This window comes from Fukomys damarensis, unplaced genomic scaffold (assembly GCF_012274545.1).
Source record: "Fukomys damarensis isolate Sample0158 unplaced genomic scaffold, DMR_v1.0_HiC HiC_scaffold_39, whole genome shotgun sequence".
NCBI lineage: Eukaryota > Metazoa > Chordata > Mammalia > Rodentia > Bathyergidae > Fukomys > Fukomys damarensis.
In genome coordinates this window covers 60,491,734-60,496,630 of record NW_022900951.1, presented here as the reverse complement: position 1 = coordinate 60,496,630, position 4,897 = coordinate 60,491,734, and the positions used below count along the sequence as shown (strand labels likewise).

General features: G+C 47.0%; 1 long non-coding RNA gene across 2 annotated transcripts; it reads right to left on the bottom strand.

The window, feature by feature from the left end:
• Positions 1-419: 419 nt before the first annotated feature.
• Positions 420-2,057, bottom strand: LOC104876786. Of its 2 annotated transcripts, none has more exons than XR_784412.3 (3): positions 1,542-2,057; positions 1,031-1,250; positions 420-871 (listed from the first exon to the last, which is right to left on the bottom strand). It is a non-coding gene; the product is annotated as an uncharacterized LOC104876786 (long non-coding RNA). The 2 variants fall into 2 exon arrangements; XR_784413.3 differs by having other exon boundaries at positions 1,031-1,115.
• Positions 2,058-4,897: the final 2,840 nt, after the last annotated feature.

The window sequence follows — 4,897 nt, the reverse complement described above, 5'->3', positions numbered from 1 at the left end:
CCGCTCTCGCCCCTTCCCGCGTTCCTCCTTCCCTCTCTACTTTCCTCTCTTCTTCCCTTCCCGCACCTTCCCTTCATCTTTTCCGCCCTTCTGTGCTCCCTCCCTTACCTTATCTTGCTTTCCCTTCTCCTCCCTCTCTCCCTCCCTCCATGCCTCCCTCCCCCTGCCATTCCCATGCCCTATCTGGCCGTTCCCTCCCCTCGCACTCTCTCCCTCTGGCCCACCTTCCCTTCCTCCCTTCCATGGCCTCCCTGTGTGTGAGCTGCACTCCCTCCCCCCTCAGTATTCAATCAGGATCCCTCCTTCGGAGCTCCTCACAGGACCCCTTTCCTCTTCCCTCCCTTGCTTCCTCCCCGCCCTCAGAGAGCACCCCAGAGAGCACACGGACACACGTTCACAGGTCCACAGAGGTAGTTTATTGCCCCCATCACTGGGTAGTGTGGATGGAAAGTTTCTGGAGGGACTGCCTCAAGGTAGGCAGAGGCAGGCAGACCTCTAGCCACCTCTCAGATAACAGCGAGGTTTCCGAACACCTCTCTTGGCAGGGGACTCTGCCATCCCCTTGCGTGGGGCCTGGGCTCCACGGCCTCGGGTGGACCTGTTTAGGCCCTGCTTGGCGGGGCCTCTCTTGCGGCCTCTCCGGGCTGCTGGGGGTTTGCAGGTCAGCACGCGTGGGGCTGGGCTTCTCCGCCTGGTGCCCACGGACCTGCTCCTGCCCTGGCGCATCCTGCTGGCCTTGCTCACGCTGTTGGCCCTGCTATTGAGGAGGGCCAAAACCTGGCGGGGCTTTCCGCCTCTTCGGTGGAGTCCCCGCGCCATCTTTTCCCTTTTGGGGACGGGGTCTCCTGGTCCCGCTGGATTTCTTGTGTACCTGAAAGCACACAGGGAGATCAAGAAGAGCACCGGTTTGGGGGAACAGAGGGAGAAGCCAGGCGAACAGGGCCTTCCTGCGAAGGGGTACAGTCTGGGACCTTAGGCCTCCTGGGAGGACTGTCAAGGGGGACAAGGGAGGAGCTTGATGTCTACTCACCTTTCCCTTCAGCTTAGCAGCTGAGGTCGCTGTTGTCTTCCTGCTCAGCAGGGTCCGCTGTCCTGTGCTGTGCCCTGTGGGGTACCTGTCGAGGTTCTCAGGTGAGCTCCTCCAAGCGGACTGCCCAGGGTCCGGCCTGCCCTCCCTCTATATAGATGCCCCTGAGGTGGCCACGCCCTCGGGCTTTGTTCGGTCAGCGAGTCACCAGCCAATAGTAGCCCTGGGTGGGCAGAGAGGCTTGGATGTCACAAAACACCATCTGGACAGGTCCATGCGGGAGGGAGGGTATGGCCCCTCCAACCTGCTATGCTTGGAGAAGGGGGAATTTACTTCCCAGCCCTGCAAAGCTCTCCCACACCGATCTCCACCCCTTTTGCCTGCCTATGCTCACTTGTCTTTCATCGCATTCCAGGGAGAGGGTCCTTCCTCCCCGCCCTTCCCAAGGCCACCCCCATCCAGTGGTACACGCTGCTCTGGCCCTCCCCCTGTCGTTACCTAATTTGGGTCTTACCTGGACCTTCCTTCCTGCCAGCCTGGTCCTCCCCAAGACCATGTGGAGATGTGCACCGTGTTGCCCTCCTACCAATTTGTCCTCTGCACTTGCATTTTACTTCCTTCTGGACAGCACCAGGGCGTTCTTCCACCCCACTCCCACTCCCCAGCCTCCACTGAGCTCCCCTCAGTGTTTGTTTCCCAGTCTGAAATCACTGCCTTCGTGCTGTCAGACTCCCGGGAACGGACTGTTTCCACTAGGTGCCCTAGTCTTGTTTCAAATTATCCGGTTGCTTTTCTCAGTAGACGCACTACCCGGGGTGCGGTTGAACCCAGTACCAGAGGTGAGGCGGGTATTCAGCTTCCAGAAGTCGTGAGGGATAGTTGCATGTTGTATACACGCAAATACGTCTAGAGACACTGATGAGTTCATAAAGGAGAGTGGATTTGGGCGGGACTGTGAAACATTATGTTTGAGGTTCTCTTCAGGGTAACCAGTTTTTGTATTTTTGTGCATATATAGAGAGAGAGAGAGGCGGGGAGAGAGGGAGAGAGAGGGAGAGGGACAGAAAGAGAGAATGACTTCAGGCTGGTCTTGAACTCATGGTGATTCTCTAGCCTCAGCTTCTCAATTACTGAGATTATTGGCAAATACCACTACAGCCAGCAATGTAACATTTTTACTGATCTTTCCAGATTGCAAAGGAAGAAGTAAAGCTTATTTATTTAGAGAAAATAAGATAGCACATGCATAGTATTCCATTAAGTTTTTTTTTTTAACTTTTTCAGACAAGATTTCACTTGTAGTTCAGACAGACCTCAAACTCATTGTATAGCCCAAGTTGGACTGAAGTTTGCAAAAATCCTCCTGCCTCAATCTGCTTCATGGAATAGTAGCCACTGAACATAACTGAGACAAAAAGTCTTGCTCTAGGAAAACTCAATATATACATATAGGTCTTTGTTAATTTTCTCACTGCTGAGTCAAAATACCTAACACCCAAAGCCACAGAATGTAAGGTTTATTTTGGCTAACTGCTTGTAGAGATTTTAGCCCATAATTGGCTGGTTCCATGGGAGGGTGGCATGGCTAAAGGCCATCACAAAGAAGAACAACTTCATGGCAGCCAGAAGACAGCAAAAGCAAAAAGTGACAATAGCAGCAAGCTACACTTTATTGTCCTTTTATCCAGGCTACTGACACTTAGGGTGGCTAACACTCACACTCAGTATGAGACACTTTAATCCTAGCATTGCACCATACCAGCATCACACACTTAACCCCTACATCGCACTCTAGATCCAGTCATCTCTGAAAAGCTCCCCTATGCCCATATGAGGCACTGGGGATATCTATACACTAATTGTAACATCCTAGAAAGAAATTAGCATTAAAGAAAGAGCAGAAATGTTAGGGCAGTCCAAGATTATCAAACCAGGAGTCATGGGTTATAAATAAATGGGCTATAAATGAGTTATAAATAAAACAAAGGAGATGCATACCAGACCAAGGAATAGTCAGAACAAAAAAGAAGTTGTATTAAACCATGAAGTGATCCTTCTCCAGAGAAAATGTAGAAGCATCTTGATTTGAATCACTTTATATTGAATTGAAGTAAACTAGAATCCATTTAGGGATCAGTCTTTCCTTCTTTGGCTGGCAGACTAAAGAGCTGAGCTAACACAGGCTTTGCATTTAGATGAGGGTGGAAAAATTTTGTGGATACTCATATGCCTGAGATCTGAACCACCTCAGGATGATAAGAAACAAATTAATCCCACAGATTTCAAGGAAAGATAAAAAAGAAGGAAAGCAGAACAAGGACGATGAGAGGAGACCATGAAAGTAAAGATAGGAAAGAAATGAAAGTGAAAAGAAAAAGGAGAAGAAAGGAGAAGGAGAGTATAGAAAAGAAAAAGACAAGCAAGGAAAGTAGAGAAAAAAGTAATTGAAAGGGTTTTAACCACAGATACTGAGATGTCACTAGGCACATTGGTACTGTTCTCCCTTGTTGATTTATGATACATGTTCACATTATATAGGTCACATGGGCTAAAACTTGGCAGCAGAAAACAATTGATTCCTAGCAGCTGATAAATAAACAAGCCCAAGCCAAGAGATTATCAGACAGAAATATGTTTTTTTTCCTCCCCAGTGAAAGAAATGTAATTTTTTCTTCTGTTCTCTGAAAGGTAAACAATGCTTGTTTCCTAGAAACAGCTTGGAGTATAGGAAAAAATATCATCTTTTCTTGCCAATGTGAGTTCATTCCCAGGATCCAATTCCCTTTCCCATCATATTGTTTCTTTAGCCAACCCATTTGTGGAGACAAAGCTCCCCACCCACATACCTGTGCCAAAAATGTAGAGACTCTTGTACTCCTTCAAAGTTCCCAAGATTAAGACAATGCTGTTTACCCTGAGATGGTATCGCTTAATTACACTCCCACAAAAAAAATCAATCATCTCTAAGAGTTTTCTTTTATGAAATACTGGTAACATCTGCATGAGATGCTGTAGTATCTCTCTCACCTTGGTTTTCCTTTGTTCTATTGCTTACATTGCCATACCTAGTCTTCTTTTCTGAATTTCTTATATAGTTTCTGCTTTTCAACTCTGTACCCTCCTACAACCAATTACACATAGTTTTAAATTATTGCTCTTCATCTTATCTTCACATAGATCCAGTGGGAGTAGATGATTTTAAAGGTGATGGATTATAAATTTAATAATTATTAGTCAGAGGCCACTGAGAGAATCACTCATCAAACCATATGTGTCTTTCTAGCTTGAAGAACCTATCTATTTGTAAACTCTGATCAGATATACAATTTTAATCAGGAAAAGAATGTGACCACATTGACAATAACAAACCTGTGCATTTTGTAGCATTTTACAATGTTTCAAACAGTTTTATATCCATTATCAGATTTGGAACTCAACAACTTTACAATATGTGATTGAAATATTTCAATTTAAGGCCCCAGCCAAAGGCCCACCTAGAAAACAGCTGTGAAAGTGCACAGGTAACAGCCAGAGGTCCACCATGATACTATTGATAAGTATATGCAGCAAGAAGCCCACATGGACCAGAGAAGTGTGTGTGCGCAGTTCTCAGCCAGGGCCCTGCTCAGACACCAGCAACTTGGGCCCAGGCCAGAGCCAAAGGCCCACTGGAAAACAGCTGCACAAACCAACTGGCAACAGATATTGGCATGCCAGCAGGCATTAGTCAAAGAAAAGCCCAGATACAATTCTAAGTATGTGCAGGCAAAAGCCAGAACCTCATCCAGAAAACAGTGCAGCACATGGATCCAGAAGGCCAAAATTCTGAACCCAGGAATTGGTACACTGGTAAAAAGCAAAGAGAAGGCC